The sequence below is a fragment of the Agelaius tricolor genome, unplaced genomic scaffold (genome assembly GCF_023055355.1).
Source record: "Agelaius tricolor isolate 1412-34295 unplaced genomic scaffold, bAgeTri1.0.p SCAF_24, whole genome shotgun sequence".
NCBI lineage: Eukaryota > Metazoa > Chordata > Aves > Passeriformes > Icteridae > Agelaius > Agelaius tricolor.
Genome location: NW_027269284.1, coordinates 464,151 through 477,266, shown reverse-complemented (window position 1 = coordinate 477,266; position 13,116 = coordinate 464,151). Strand labels below are relative to the sequence as shown.

Here is a 13,116-nt window from a genome sequence, read left to right as displayed (position 1 = left end):
TGAGGAAGTGGTTTATCTGCCCAGTGTGTAAGTGGATGATTCTTCTCTCAACTTCCTCCACATATTCCCCACTTCCTCTGTGTAATATTCCTGTTATTTATAACTGCTGCATTGGATCCTAGAGGCAGATGCTGCCTGCATTTCTGTATTATATAGAAGTTGAGGTCCCACAGGTTGGGGGATAGTCCTGACCTTCTGGGAGCAAAGAATTGATATAGAAGCAGGGAAAACATTTGTGTCCCTATAACTAAGCCCTTTTTCTCTATATTTATATGTCTGAATATAGAGCAGCCCTGTCCATCTCTTCCCATCCCACAGGAAGCCAAGGAAGTGGCAGACAGACATACAAAGGATTATTATATTTGATCAGGCTTGGAAATGGGCTGGAGATAAAGCCCTTGGTGTTTAGTGGACCATTAAACATTTATTATCATCTCTCCAGCATGCTGGTGGTGCTGTAAATAACAGCTGTGACAAAAGAGTGGGGTCAGCAGTTGCCTTTTGCACCAATATTTGTAAATGCAGAAGCAGATCCTGTGGTTTTGAAGAGCTTGGCTGGGGGGAGCATCTGCCCAGATGCCATGGAGAAAAGGGGCAGATGAGCCAGCCAGAGCTCCTCTTTATCACAGAGAAACACTGAAATCGTAGGAAGTGGGAGAATTCAAACAACAATGAAAAAAAAAAAATTAGGGCCAGAGTTAGGAGTTCATTTATCCCTGCCCTTCCTAACAAAAATACTTAATGCACTTGGATCAGAACAGCTTTTGGATCTGGATTTAATTAGGTGGAAGGAGGGTTCAGGCCTCTCTCTCCCCAGCTCAGCCACACTCCACGAGGCATTTCCATAATCAGATTTTTATTTCCCTTTCCCCCCCTTCCCAGGATTTTGCAGGGAGAGGAGAAGTGTTGCTGCAGGGCTGGAACTCAGCTCACGGGGCCTGAGCTGCAGCACCTGGTTGGATGATGGGGCTTTTGAAAGGGGGAATATGAGGGGATTACTCTACTGCTGGGAGGCCACAGCTTGGTGATTCCTACTGCAGGCAATCCCTCTGAACTCAATGAGATTGGAAAGCATGGAAATTACTATGGAATTCAGCATTTTCCTGGAAAAGTGGGGGGGAATATTTGTTTTACTTGCATATAAATTACTTCTAATAAGGCTCCACAGACACAACTGATCCTTCTCATCACTCTTGCTCCTTCCAGTCCCAGAGTGGCTCTTGCTGGCCTCTCATCTTTAAATAATTTTGCCAGAAAAGCCTCCTGCGTGGGAATTCTGAGTGTTGGGAAGCGTTGCTGGGAATGACTCAGGCGGGAGCGAGTCCTCGTGCGCTTGGGACCTGCGGTGTGAGCAGAGAAAGGAGACAGGCTTGTTTTCACACTCTCTCATTTTGTGTCTCTGCCATGCTTCTGTTCCACCATTCAGATGTCATCAGGCTGAGGGATAATTAGAGGGAGCCTGTTTTGCTGCAGAGCCGGATTGGGAATCCACATGGCCGTGAGCAGGCTGGGTGATTTCTTGGGGAATGGAGTGGGTGTCCAGGGAGCACTGCTGCACCACCAGGGAGAAGATACTCTGCTGCTCCTTCCCTGTGCCTGCAGAATGGATCTCCTTTCTCCAACTTAAAATAAATCCATAGAAACACAGAATGGTTTGAGTTGGAAGGGATCTTCAAGATTATTTAGTTCCAAGACGAGTTGTAGGGACACCTTCAACTAAACCAGGTTGCTCCAATCCTCATCCAGCCTAGCCTTGGACACTTCCAGGGATGTTGTATGTGAGGATATTGGTTTTTTCAGTGGTGTTCTCTAGCCTGGCAGTCTCCATCACCTTCAGCAGAATGTTTAAGGGACACCTGGAAGCTGCTGTTTGTGATGGTGTTCACAGGGGTCCCAGGATGAGGGAAAAGATGAGGATCTGACTCCATGTTTCAGAAGGCTTGATTTATTATTTTATGATATATATTATATTAAAACTATACTAAAAGAATAGAAGAAAGGATTTCATCAGAAGGCTGGCTAAGAATAGGAAAAGAATGGAATGATAACAAAAGCTTGTGTCTGGGACAGAGAGTCTGAGCCAGCTGGGCTGTGATTGGCCATTAATTAGAAACAACCACATGAGACCAATCCCAGATGCACCTGTTGCATTCCACAGGAGCAGATAATCAATGTTTACATTTTGTTCCTGAGGCCTCTCAGCTTCTCAGGAGGAAAAATCCTAAGGAAAGGATTTTTCATAAAATGTGTTCTGTGACAGCTGTTGGAGCGTCGGTTCTGCTGCTGCCTTTGCTGTGGGTGGGTGGTTTGGGTGCTCATTCTGTGTGAGGCTTTAATGCCCTAATAAAGCATCAGAACAAAGAGCATCAGCTTTCCTCTTGCTCCATGAGGAGGCCATTGAATTTTGCCAGATGTTCCCACACTCCAGGTGGTTTCAGCTGTTTTAGACTCACCTTCAAAAATGCACCTTGCCTTTTTGTGCTTTGCACAATATGTAGATGTAACCAACTTGAAAATGAGATCTAAAACTGGAGGAGTCCTACAGAAAGTAACTGAGGAGCCAAATATGAATAACTGAGGAGAGAACCAAGCCCCATGAAGTGGTTGCCAAGGGAATAATTCACTTGTCTCTCCCCCAGCCTGGTGGAATATTGTTTTCCTGTCTTGCCAACATACCCACAGCTCCAGAGGAGCCACTCTCACTCCTGTAGATGCTTTAACTGATACATTTCTAATTCCACCTTAGGGCTGTTTTCATGAGCAGAGGAGCCTTTGATGGCACCTTCCCCTGTTCCAGGCCTCCAGAAGGGTTTGTGCTGTCCAGAGGTTTGTCCTCTCTTCCCACTGGTGCTGGCTGGCCTGATGAGTACCTGGCTCCTGCCCACCAACCTTCACTTTCCTCTCCAAAAATAAGGGCATTTTTAAGGCAGCAATCTAGATTTGGATGTAAAGTCTTGCAGAAAATGAGATCATTCCAGCTTCAGGCCAAGTGGTGTGTGTTCTTTGGTGTCCTCTCTGCAAAACAGAACAATTTAAGACTCATTTTTTGTTGTTAATTAACTACTGCTGTATTAGCAGGCTGTGGGTTATTCCCTGAAATGTGAGCTGTGGTCTTCACTCTTCTCCTTGACCATCTCCCTGTCTTCTGCAAGCTGGTGGTTTTCCTCCATCTGAGCTTGGATAAACTTATTTTATATGAGGACTACATTAATGGCTGGGACAATCTCAGTTTAATGGGACAATCCCAGTCATCAAGAACAGAACCCAAGCATTTGGGGCAGATAAAGGCTGTTTCACCCCTGGCACAAGCCACTCACTGGGTGTTCCTCTCTTCCAGGGTGCTTTGAGAATAATCATCAGCCTTAACAAGGATTGATTGTGTGCTCCTCATCCTCCTGGTTTGGTTTTAATCAGAGAAAGCTTTGGCTGTCGCGTCGGGGAGGCGAAGAGGTGAATGAACGTCCCTTTCAAGGTACAGTAGGGGCATGGATGAGATGTGTGGGGTGTGGAGCTGGTGCTGCTGCAGCCTTTGGAGGTTCCAGAGGGTACTACAGCTTCCTCATGGATTCACATCCCTCAGTCCTACAAGGAGAAGTCTGCACTCAATTCCCTTGTTCAATCCTAATGAGAGCAGTCTTCTTAGTGTTGGCTTTGTTTTGGTGCAAACTTGGATAAATCCAGTGTTTTCTCTTCATTTACTTTAAAGAATCTTTCATTTTTGAAAGTTCTGGGTTGTTGTGTCATAAGTAGAGTTTGGGCATCAATATTTGCACTAATTTGAAGAGAATTTTTAATAAATTGCTTTTTGTTGTCTAGACAAACCAGTATTAGACTAAAGTATATTGAATTAGTATTAGACTGAAATATATTCTTACTTTGATGCAGATGGTCACGAATTCTTGCATGAATGATTTATAAAGGAGGGGGGAAAGAAAAAGCCCAGACTCTTTTTGAGGAAAGGAAGGCCATGGAGTAAAAAGAAAGGTTCCAGAGTAAGAAGTGTTACTCAGGACATTGGTGAATTAAAACCCAACATCCATCAGGGAGTTTGTGGGAAGTTTTTCTGGTCAAAGTTCTTCCCGTGGTCTAACCTGTGGAAAAAAGATTGAAGAATGCTTTTAAAAATTAAAAATAAAAACCCTACTGTAAGATTTCTTGTTGGGTGTTTGGAAGGACTCGTTCCAACCCATGTGGATTCAGTGCTGGGATGGTGCTGCTGGAGTAGCAAAGGGAGATGTGCCTGTGAAACCTGGGGATTTGTATCAACAAGGTCTTTTCCTCAAGCATTGCTTGTTGCTGTGGCTTTCACAGGTTCACCCTGTCTGGAGAAGTAGTTTGTATTTGTGGTTTGATATTTCCTTAAAGCCTCCACACAGGGTCCAGCTGACACTGCTTGCTTCACAAACTCAACCAATTTATGGTTTCCTATGAAAATTCTTTGAACTCATTGCAAATCTGATTTGATACCTCAGTGCCAAGCTGAAGCCAATCCTAACTTAGAGGGTTGACTAAATCCTTCCCTTGGAATCTGTGTGATATTTAGCAGTGAGTTTCAGATTTGTTTGTGTGTGTTCCTCTCTGTACTTCACTGAATTTCATGTTGTATTTTGTTACCTGTATTTTTAAGTTGGCTTTTAAAATTTTTTTTCTTACTCACTTTTTGATTTGGGGAAAACTCCTCTTGAGGTCAACAGCTGAATGAATCCCAGTAATTAGGGTTGTCCTGTGCAGGGCCAGGAGTTGGACTTGCATGATTCTTGTGGGTTCCTTCCAACTCAGGGTATTCTATGATTGTAATTGACTGAGTAGTGGCCAGCTGTCCTAGGAGAAAGACTTTGTCTTTGGTGCCTGCTTTCTCTATAGCTGATCCCAGAAAATTATGAAATTCAATGAGACTGAAGTCTCAGAATTAATTAATACATGATGCTCAGCATAAACATTAATAGAATAAACTCCATTTATTTTGAAGTTTTTGCTAGTATAAGAAAAGGATTTTTTTAGAGAAGCAAGAGCTTGGATGTGCCTATCAGGGCTTCTGAGCTCTTTGGGGTTGGAATTCAGTGGCCAGCTGGAATCCTGGAGCTGCTGGGATTGGCAGGATGTGTCTGGAGCCACACAAAGAGCAGTGGCCATGGGCTGAAATGGCTGCTGTGAGTGGCCAGGTGAAATGGTCCCACCAAAACTGTTTGTGTGTGAGTGTTTGTCTGGCATGATGAAGCTCCATGTGGATGTGACTCTGTTGGCTGAAATGAAATAGTCCTCAGCACCTTCCTTTTAAAATTTGGATTAAACAGCAGCTTCTCCAACAGAGACCTTTTGGAATAAGACAGCAAAGTCCACCCTGAGGTCATGGGACATGTTCACCACCTCATGTGGTGTGGGATACTAGGGGGGATTCAGAGATGGAGTGTCAGAGGTGTCCATCATGCCCAGAGCCTCTTGACTCCTGTGGGCTACTGGGAGGACATTTTGGGCTGAATGTTTTTTCTCTCTCTAAAATGGGGGTTGTGAAGCAGCTGATGGGAGCTGGAAGGGCTTGTGCACCCATTTCTGCTTGTGTTTCATTATCCATCACTTCCTGATTGGTGTCACAGGGCCAGAGCATTCACATTTGGATTATGTGGGGTAAAAGTGATGCATGAAGCCCGTACAAAGCTGCCCACTCAGATTTCTGGGCTTTGTTTGCACTGGTCACATTCACTTGTCACAAGTTACTGTCTTCTTTTTGTCAGCTCTTTCAGCAGTGTCACACATTAATTCCAGCTCAGGCAGAGCAGCAGAGCCTGGGAGCCTGTGTTTGCAGAGCACAGGTGAGAAGACTTCTGAATTTAGATCTGAAATGTTGATTATACCCTAAAAAGGTTCTTCTTGTGCAATTGGAAACCTTGGGATCGTGGACATCTTTGTGCTCCCAGCTCTGGTGGCACCTCTGAGTAGAGATCATGGTGGTCTCAAATCAAAATTGGTTTAAAATGCATTACTGGAGGAGGGGAGGGAGGGAGGGTGGAAGGTAGGAACAGACCCACTGCCAGAGAGTGGGAATGGTTGGAAAGGTTCTTTAAAGGTCATCTCAATCCACCCCTGCCATGGACAGGGACACCTTCCACCATCCCAGGCTGCTCCAAGCCCTGTCCAGCCTGGCCTTGGACACTTCCAGGGATCCAGGAACAGCCACAGCCACTCTGGGCACCTTGTGCCAGGGCCTCACCACTCTCAGAGTCAAGAAATTCCTTCTAAAATCTGGGTTCACACATTTTCCATCATAATAATTTTCATGATTCCAGCAGGTTTACAGGAAGGGTAGGGGGGAAGCATTCCTGATGCCATGCAAAACCTGAAATGGGAGTGTGGGCAGGATCATCTTCTCCAGATTTTAAGACCACCAGCCCTGAATTAGGCTCACAGAAATAGTTTTGTTTGAGAAAATCAAGAGCCTTGCTCAGAAATGCTGGAATTTCTTTGGAAATTCAGCTTTCAGAATCCACAGAGAAGCCACCTCTGCTCCCGGCAGCGGGTCGGAAGCTGGGTGTTTTGGGATTGCTGCCAAGAAACATTTCTTGGAAACCTTTCTGTGTGCAGTGTGAACAGCAGGACAGGAGGTCTGGGTTTGAACTCAGGATGATAAAACCAGGGAGGTTTTGGCAGGGCTGTGTTCAGATGCTTCATTCTTGGCCTTTCTCCTTGGGGTGTACGGGCAAACTCCTGCCTGGGCTGGCTCAGAAACTTCCCCCTGACTTTGTAGCAGAGCTGAATTTTCCACTGACTAGGGAAGTTTTTCAGACTGAAACAGCTCTCTTAATTTTTTAGATGGATTTCTCCCAACTCATTGACTACACCCAGTCTGTATTTTTGAATTAAACTAGTGCTGAACCTTCCTTACAGGGGCAAGAATTGTCATAAAATCATGAAATGCTTTGGATTGGAAGGGACTTTAGAGACCATCTGCTTCCAACACAAGGACATCCTCCACTAGACCAGGTTGCTCCAAACCCCATCCAGCCTGGGTGTTCCCTGAAACCATCCCCTGATTTTGTGATTCTTTTAAAATGGATGAAGCTGTAGGCTGGAGTATCAATTACCCCTTGACCCAGGTCAAACTTTCCCCTTTTTTTTCTGTATGGGTTCCCCATTGCTCTCTCTGAATCCCTTCTTTCGATTTTTTTTTAGGAAACTATAAAATTTATGTGGAGAAGGAAGGAAAATCTCTTTCTTACTGCAAGGGCCAGGTCAGCATCTTTTTTTTCAAATCCCTGTGAGAACAATTTGTCAGAAAACCTTGTGGGAAGCACAGAGCTTGAGCCTAGAGGAGCCAGGCTGAGCTTGAACACTCCCTTTATTGGAGCTCATATCACCAGCAGGACCAGAAATCTTTTTATCAGTGACTTTACAGGATAAGAAGGAGAATTTCCCAAAGGATGGGCTTCTTCCCTAAGTTTCATTCTCCAAGGAGGCCCTGAGAAAAGCAGATCCACTGGGAAGTTGGTAGCTCCACACAAGTAGGTGCATGCTCTGGTGTGCATTCTCACCTGTAGGTACACAGAGAGCTTTCCCAAATTGCCCAGAACCTGAGAAAATGGAGATAAAATCAAAAAGGCAATTGCAGTTAATTACACTTCCAAGGCAACTGGAGATTGGTTGGAATCCTGTGGGATTTCTGAGGCCTCCCAGTGCAATTTCAGGTGCAGTGTGGGCAGGAAGGTTTGGTGTCTGTGGTTGGAGATGTCTCAGTTGTGACTGTCAGCTCTGTGCATGGCACAGATGTCACCACCAAAACACAGCTATTGTCCCATGGCAAATTCTTCACAGGAATTTTGAGTTTCAATTAAAAAAAAAAAAAAAGTTAAAAAAGGATTTTGATGTTTTGCATGACTGAACTTTGTTGTTCTTTTTCCTCCATACTTTCCCATTTCTCCCACCCGTACCAAAACCTGGCCTGAATTTTGTGTTTCGGGCAATGGGAAAAAGCCACAAAATAAGACAATTAATGTCTTATTTTCTATTATGTGAGCTTGGAAAATTAAAGGAAGAGCCTAACTTTTAACTCCAGAAGAACCAAAGTCTTGAGGGATTCAGCAACGGGAGTCACAAAATACATAAAGCTGTATGGGACAGTATTTCCCTTCTGTTCCTGAGGGAATTTAGGTCAAAAAATGCTCTGCTAACTTCAGAATTTTGCTTGACCCAACCTTTGGTTCTCCAAACACATTGTAACCAGTCCCATCCAACTCATTATGACCTGAATTTGCAGTTTTTGGGAGGTCCATGTGAGTATTTGTTCAGGCCTAGACTTCACCAGAAGTGAAGATGATGTTTTTTAAAAAGATAACACAGACTTGTTTTTATTCCCTTAAGATGGCAAATCTTTCTTCAAAGAATCATGAATTAAACAAGACAGTGCCTCACAGCGGGTATTAAGGAAAAAATAATAATAATAATTTTTAAAAAGCCTTTGGAATGGTCTTTCCCTCTGGCATCTTCACTCAGGTTCTGCAATCAGTAATTCAGAGGAGGTTTTGTGGAGAGGAGAGATGCAGGAGTTGATATGACTTCCCCAAGGGTGAGAACTTTGAGAGCAGGGACCTGAGCATTAATCTCTTTAATTCCAGCTCAGCACTTCACTGTGAGATCATTACTTTGTGTGATTAATCCCTGCAATGCCTCCAAAGCCTCTAAAACCATAATGCTGCACATGTATTGAGGAATACTGCTGCCAGTTGGAGTATTTGGGATCTGTTGCCATCCCTGGCACCTTTTTGCTTCAATTTTGAATGCAGAGAAGCATTCCCTGGCCTTGGTTGTTCTTTCTCTGTTCTAATCATCAAGGCTGATGTTGTCTTCTTGGAGGAATTCTGTTTTCAATAGGGACAAGGAGTTCTCAGTGCAAAAATCAGCTGAAATGCATTTGATAAGTACAAGGGCAGCCATGACAGCATCATTCAGAGTTTTCTTGCAGTGATGAGTAACATGTTGTGCTCTGAAAACTCATTTCCTAAAGACAGGAGAGCAGTAACAGGACACAGTCTGTGTTCATAGGCCCCTCCATCCCAAATAACCTTCAGAACCTCCAAGCATTTCCAGCTGCACTTGAGAATCCTCAAAATCCTCAAATCTTGCAAAATCTGTGAAAACTGAGTAGCAGCGGGGGAAGGGGCTGGGTGGAGAGACCTTGAGACTTCCCAGACTCGATGCAAATTCTGCAGTCTAAATTTACTTCTTAGGTAATCCATGCCTGATTTTTAGGATGTGTGGAAACCCAGGGCACACAGGGAATATTTCTCTGTCTGTTCTGGGGTGCCCTGACCCCCCAGGGGAGCACTGACTCTGACCCTCATACCAGAATCTACTAAAGTGTGAAATAGATTGTAGAGAGTAGTGTAGGTGTATCCCTTGGTGAGAAATTGAGGTTTTGGGATTTTTAGTATGTTGTGGATGGAAGCAAGATGGAGGGCACAGGGTGTCATCCTGGGTTTCCCCTTCATGCTTCTTTCTTCTTCTCCATGGGTTTGGGTGGCATTTTGTAATTGGGCAGAAAAGTCTGCATTGTGGCTCTTGAGGATCAGTTATTGGGTTAAAAGGGAAAATAATCCAGGTGTCAGTTCTTAATTGGATAATTTAGTCTTAAAAGACCTTGTACCAAGAGATTGTTGGGCGTTTTCTGCCTTCTAATGAAAAGCTGCAGAACTCACAGTAGTGAGACTGTTTTACTAATAAAAAATAATAAACAATTAAGTCCAAACATGAACTACCCTCTCAAGTACCTTCAATCCAGACCCAAAAAAACCAACAACTAAAACCCCCACAAGGATGTTACCAGCTCCTCAAATGAGGTCATGGTATTACCAAAGCCTCCAGTGTGATCCGGGCAGTCACTTTGCCTTTCCGCTGCCTTAACCCAAATTTTATTCAGGATGACTTCATCCCCCTTCTCTCAGAGGCACGTGCTGCCTCTTTCACATTGGCAGATTTACCAGCAGCACCTCACACATCTCAGGCTCTTTGTGAATCCCCCATTGGCACCCAGAGCCCCGGGAGTATCTGATGCGTCACGTTGCAAAGTGTGAAATTGAAGATTCAGCCCCACTTTGATGCTTTGGCTCTGTGAGCAGCAGAACTAATGTGGCTCAGCATACTAATGAGGGAGATATTTATTGTTCAGGGCCTCCCTGGTGGTGCTGAGCTTCACCCTTGGAAATTTCCTGGGAGGATGGTCTTCCTCTGGGGATGGGCCTCGTGGGGTCCTTGGCAAACAACTGGCGTGGCAGTGGCAGGGGAAAAGGCCCAACTTTCAAGAAAATAGCTTCCAAATTACTATACTTTATAAAATTATTTAAATTAATTTTTAATTTAAAAATTGTTCTATGTTTTTATTAAAATATTTTATGAAAATATCTTATTATAAAATATATTATTAAAATTAATCAAAAATTATTTGTTTATAAAAGACCTTAAGGGAGATAGTAGGAGGGATTGAAGTGGAAATTGTGGCTTTTCATGGAGAGAAAGTGAGGGTGAAACTAAAGAGAGGTCTAAGCCCACAGGTCACCACAAGGATAAAATTAAGATGCCAACAGCTTTCAGCATCACTGAGGACATCAAAAATGTTGTTTTCATTGTGGAGAAGCCCTTTTCCAGCACTGTCTGTTTGGGTCACTGACATCTGTTCATTTTTATTGCAATGGAACCAAAATGAGTGAAAGTGTTGCTTTTAACCTTGTCTGGGCTTGGTGGAAAAGCACTTAGAACTAAAAAAGAACTTAGAACTAAAAGCTGGTGGTGGTGGTACCTGGAAATACTGACTGGAGAAGGCTTCGTTGAGGTAAAACCTCTTTATTAAGACAGGACTTGAGAATTCTGTGTGTTTGTCAGGTGCCACATCCTTTGGGCTTTGCTGGGAGAGAGGAATCCTTTACACCCTCAAGTTTGTCATCTGGGCAGTTCAAGTTCTCTAGAAAGGGGTGGGGGATTGATTACCTGGGAGAATTTTGCTTGCAAGGATGGCTTCCACCAAGAGGGAGAATGCCATGGACTGAGGGCTTGTGCATGAGGGGATGGAGGTTTCTGGGAATTTTTGAGATTTCCCTGGAGGCTGGCCAGGTTGGAGACCCAAACCTCTGAAATATGTGTAATGTAACAGCTGAGTTAATGAAAAAAATCACAGAATCACTTGGGTTGGAAAAGATCTCCAAGGTTCTTGAGTCCAACCTGTGAGCCATTCCCACCTTGTGACCCAGACCTGAGCACCAAGTGCCATGTCCAAGTGTTCACTCCTTGAACACCTCCAGGGATGGATCTCCACCACCTCGCTGGGCAGCCACCTGCAATGCTTCACAACCATTTCCATGAAGAAATTCCTTAAAATCAGATGCTCTCCTGAATATCTGTCCTCTTGACTCAGCTGGAGAGCCTCCAAAAGCCAAGATGATTTTGGTTTAGGTTCCCTTAGCAATGAAATGTGCATCAAAAATCACAAGCACACAAATTCTGCTTGATTTGCTTGTCTTCTCCACATCCAACTTTTATATCCCTGGGATGATCTTGATTTATTTCCACCAAGAAAAATTAAATTCCTTCTGAACCACACAGAACTCAGAGCAGCACCTTGACACGGCATTTGGGGAACCCAAAGAGTTTCAGGAGCCTGATTGGAATTTCCAACAGCAAACCAGGACAATTGGCAACCAACTTCCAGCTTGGAATCCTCCAGGAGCACAATGCACTACATTTATAGCAGCTTTCCCAGGTCAGGAAACAAGCCCAGCACTGCTGTATTCCTGTGTGTGATATTTCTGACACACAATGTTATCTTGGGGATTGTTACGTCGGCTTTTATGTGGCGTGGGGAGGGTGGGGCAGAGGTTAATTGGTCATGTTAATGGTTTTCATGTTCCCAATTTAGGCTCTCAGTGCTGTCCTTGGGTTTGGAGGGAGCTACAGGAATTATTCATTCTATTGTGGTGCTGTCACATCTGTAGTGTGGGGAGATGGCTTCAGTTACAGCCCAGATGGCTGAAAACGCTCATTCAGTCAAGTTTTGGGGTTTTCTCCTGTTTATACCATGTTGGAAAGTCCTGAGAATCCTAATGGATGAACTAGGTCTGAAACCAGGCTTGCTCTTTACAGACCTACACCCAGCTGAGGGACAGGAACTACTCACTGTGTATTTATTCAAACCCATCTCTGGCAAAATGTCTTTAATTCTCCCAAAACGCGTCTCTTTGGACATGTGTTCTGGAAATGCAGTGGAAACTAGTGCAGAGTTCATGGCTTTGTGGTTACAGGGCTTTATTCCTTCATAGAATTACAGAATTATAGAATTGTTTGGGTTGGAAAATGCCTCTAAGATCATTGAAGCCCTTAGCCCAGCACTGCCAAGGCCACCACTAACCCATGTCCCCAAGTGCCACATCCACTTGGCTTTTAAATCCCTCCAAGAGTGGTGAATCCATCACTGCCCTGGGCAGCTCTACCACGGCTGGAAAACCCTTTCCATGGAGAAATTTTCCCTCATATCCAATTTAAAACCTTCCCTGGTGCAACTTGAGGTCATTTCCTCTTATCCTCAAAATAAAAAAAGCCCCAGAAATTAAAACCCCAAACCACTGCAACACCCAAACCCTCAGCTTGTTTTGTTTAGTGACCATTCCTAAAATAGTTCTGTTCACCAAAGCTATGGAAATAGGCAGCTAATGCATTGCTTGAGGGGTACAGCTCAATGAAAAATGAAAAAAAAAATAGCTTTTTTTTAAATTTATTCTTCAGTGACTGGTGAAAGCAGAAAAATCAGTGAGGAAGTTAAAATTTTGAGGTCTCTCTTTTGAGCTTGCTAATGGCTCAAAATGCATCTTTTTGCTTGAATTTAAAGTTAACAAGTGTTCCAGGGCAGGTTGGACAGGGCTTGGAGCACCCTGGGATAGTGGAAGGTGTTCCTGTCCATGGCAGGGGCTGGGACCAGATGATCTTTAAGGTCCCATCCAACCCAAACCACTCTGTGATTCACAAAAGGTATTAAATACCTGTCTCTTTTTCTAGAAGCTGAAATGTCACAGCCATCGTGGGGTGGTTACAGAAGAAACACACACACAATCACTGTGCCAGGGATCAAACTTCCCTTTTATT

The 13,116-nt window shown here is 44.0% G+C and overlaps 1 protein-coding gene across 3 annotated transcripts in view; it reads left to right on the top strand.

The window, feature by feature from the left end:
• Positions 1-13,116, top strand: part of PTPRA (protein tyrosine phosphatase receptor type A) — a 125,980-nt gene that overhangs the window by 25,904 nt on the left and 86,960 nt on the right. For 2 of the 3 annotated variants that reach the window (XM_071447178.1, XM_071447180.1), the window contains exon 2: positions 3,338-3,472. The exons of the other annotated variant lie outside the window; for it this stretch is intronic. The gene's annotated coding sequence lies outside the window, so the exon portion shown is untranslated. The remainder of the gene's footprint in view (positions 1-3,337; positions 3,473-13,116) is intronic. 3 annotated transcript variants of the gene reach the window in all.